This window comes from Arachis ipaensis, chromosome B05 (assembly GCF_000816755.2).
Source record: "Arachis ipaensis cultivar K30076 chromosome B05, Araip1.1, whole genome shotgun sequence".
Classification (NCBI taxonomy): Eukaryota; Viridiplantae; Streptophyta; class Magnoliopsida; order Fabales; family Fabaceae; genus Arachis; species Arachis ipaensis.
The window spans coordinates 21,306,447-21,309,773 of record NC_029789.2 but is presented as its reverse complement, the minus strand read 5'-3'; positions in this window follow the sequence as shown (position 1 = coordinate 21,309,773).

Below are 3,327 nucleotides of genomic sequence, written 5' to 3'. Positions count from 1 at the left end.
TCAATACACACCACCACCTTACCAAGAAGAACCACCTTCCTATAATGAACCCTTTCTCCAAGACAATGAACCTTCTTATCCACTCCAACCTCTAATGGATGGAACCCTTGGTGTTCTTCTTCAAGGACATGAGGAGATGACAAGGGATGTGCAACAATTCATGACCGCCTTGGATGCGGTGGTAAACCGGTTAGCATCCCAACTTTTGGACACTCAAGGAACTCCCATGGCTCAAGAAGAGCATAACATGAAGGAGAGATTGGAAACTCCGGTGGAAAAGGAGGAATGCTACTTTGTGTTAGAACAATTGGAGGAACCTATGACCATTGAAGAAGGGGAAGAAGTGGTTGAAGACTTAGGAGATGTGGAACTTCCATGGGAAGCTAAAATCAAAGAAAATCCCTCCAAGAAGAGTAAATTTGATGTTGAGGAGGAATGTGCACAACTTCCAAGGCATATTCTATATGAAGACTTGGAGGGCATGAAGCAAGAATTGTGTTCCCTTGGTGATGATGATCCTGCATCCAATCTTCTTGGTGAAGAATCCTTTGAATTTGAAGAATCCTCTCCCAATGAATTTAAAAGTGATGAGGAGGTAGATTTCTCTCAACCTCCCATTTATGACTTGAGTGATGGAGACGAGCTAGATGAAATTATTGAACAAAGGATTATAATTGAGAAGTCTTGTGAAGAGGTGGAAATCCTTAGAAAAAGGAGGATGGGAATTGAATACGCTTTATCAAAACTCTTGGAGTTGTCTTTGCCTAGGTTGCCATCTACTCCTTCATTTGAGTGGATGAAATTTATTTCTATTAGCTTTACTATCCCACTTGAATATGGTTTGCTTGAAACGGATGGCCAACTTAGGAAGCTTTGTGGGATGAAGCGTAAACGAAAAAGGTTTTGTGGTTGGCATTGCAAATCAAGGCTCATTATGGTTGATGCATCAAACATGAGATATAAAGGTTGGAGTAGTGCTCAATTAGATGGGTCTAGGAAAATTGTTGGCCACTATATAGAGAATTCACCTTACTCACCACCCGGTTGGACTTATAATGATGATCAACCTCAAGACGGGTGTGAAAACAAAGTGTGGGATCCCGGATTACAAGAAGAGGATCAACTTTGGAAGCCCCAAGCTTGTGAAGAACTCCATCAAGACTTGGCTCAATCCATGAAGAATCTTGGGGCACAATGGAGAACCAAGCATTGGTGGGAGTTCCAAGATGAATACAAGCACAAGCCACCTTGATGAGGAGCTCCCCATAAGTCCAACTTAAGGACAATAAACAAAAGTGCTAGGTGGGAGACAACCCACCATGGTAAAATCTTTTCATTTTCTCTTTTGTATATATTGGTAGAATTAGTTTAATTTCATGTTTTGTTTAGTTAGTTGAGTATGTTTGGTAGTTTAAGTATGTTAAATAAGGTTTTATGGTGTTTTGGTAGCTGTTTGGAGATTTGGAATGCATGGATTGGTGCAAAAACATAGAAAAAAAATTTTGAAAAACGCAGCACCATCCACGCGTACGCGTACATGGCGCGTACGCGCACTTCCAGCATTTTCGACTATCCACGCGCGCGCGCCATGCGTGTGTACGCGTGGATTGAGAAGTTCCAACCTCCATACATTTTCCAGAGAGTTGTGCCTGCGCCGCGCCAACGTTGTGCCTCTGGCACAAACCCCACTTGCGCACACGCGCACATGACGCGTACGCGCCACTCTCGAAATAAGCCAACGACGCGCGCGCGCCATGTGCGCGTACGCGTGGATGCCCTTTCTTCCATTCACTTCTTTTCTTCTCATCTTTCTATTTCTTTCCTTCTCCTTTCTTCTTCCCTCCTACTACCCCTCATCCAACACTTCCAAACACCATCGATAACCATTTATTTTAATGCTTTGTATTTCATGATTATATCCATCCATATGTTTGACTTGAATGCTTTCATGCCTCTCTAATGCTTTTCTTACCTTACAAGCTTACTTAAAGCATCTCAAGCACACTAGGATAAGTGACGTGCATGCTTCTTTTGTGACATAGCTTTTATGCTAATGTGTATTCTAAACCGCGCAATTTAGAATTCACACACCTAATATTTCTTAATGTCACACTAATTCACTCACCTCATTCTAGTGTTTTACCTCATTCCAACAATGTATGCTCTCATCTTATGGTGTTATATTTTTGTTTTTCATAATGAATACACCACAAGCAACCACGGAAGCGGAAGAAAGAACACATAGCAATCCGGAGAGTCGCCGTACCCCCTTGCTCATCTTTGAGTGCACCGAGGACGGTGCAAACTTTTAAGTGTGGGGAGGTCGTCCGACCGATCGGCGATTTTGGGTGACAAATTTCTAATCCCAACACTTTTGCATTTCATTTTAGTTTTTTTTTATTTTTGTTGCATTTTCTTATTTTTGCATATATATACACAATAAGCTTAGTCAAAATAATGAGAATTTTTCAAAGATTTCTATCTATAGGGCATGTCAATTGATTTGAGTGAAAACTTTTCATAGAACTTGCTTGAATTATATATTTTGTGGAACATGATTTATGAGCTAAGAACACAATCTTGTGAGACTTGAGCCTAATGATGTGGTTACATCTTATAACCACTTATTTTTCCTTCTTGTGTGCATTATTCTCTTTCTATGATTGTAATCTTTGATTTGTTTGATTCTTTATGTCCATTATTTTGTGTATTCATGCATTTATATGATTGAGGTCATCATTTCATTAGCTCACTTACCCAAATAGCCTTACCTTTTATCTTCTATTGTTAGCCAAATTTGAGCCTACGATTAACCCACTTGTTCTTAATTTAGCACATTACAAGCCTTAAAGCGAAAAACAATAAATGTCCTTATTTGGATCTTTGATTAGCTTAGGCTAGAGTGTGTGTATCATTCAAGTGTGGGAACCTTGGGACATTGGGTGAATAAAAGGGTAGTTTTGTATTATTATTGTAAATATTGGGAATTGGGTACATGCTCATGTATTGATTAAATGTATAGACCTTATGCATTGGTACTCTTGTATACAGTTTGAAAGAAAGAAAAAATGAGAAAAACAAAAAAAAAATATATGAAAAGTATAGAAAAAAAATGGAAAAAGAAAGAAAACGAAAAAGAAAGAAATAAAAAGGGGACAAAAATGCCCCAAGGTGAAGCTCAATAAGATCAATGCATATGAGTTGTGAAATGAAAAGAAAATGCATGAGTATGTGAAAAAGATGAAAAATGGGTAGCTAGATTAGAACTTAATTGTATAGGATGTCATAGGTTAGGTGGGAAGTTTAAGCTTATCAAAGATTCAAATT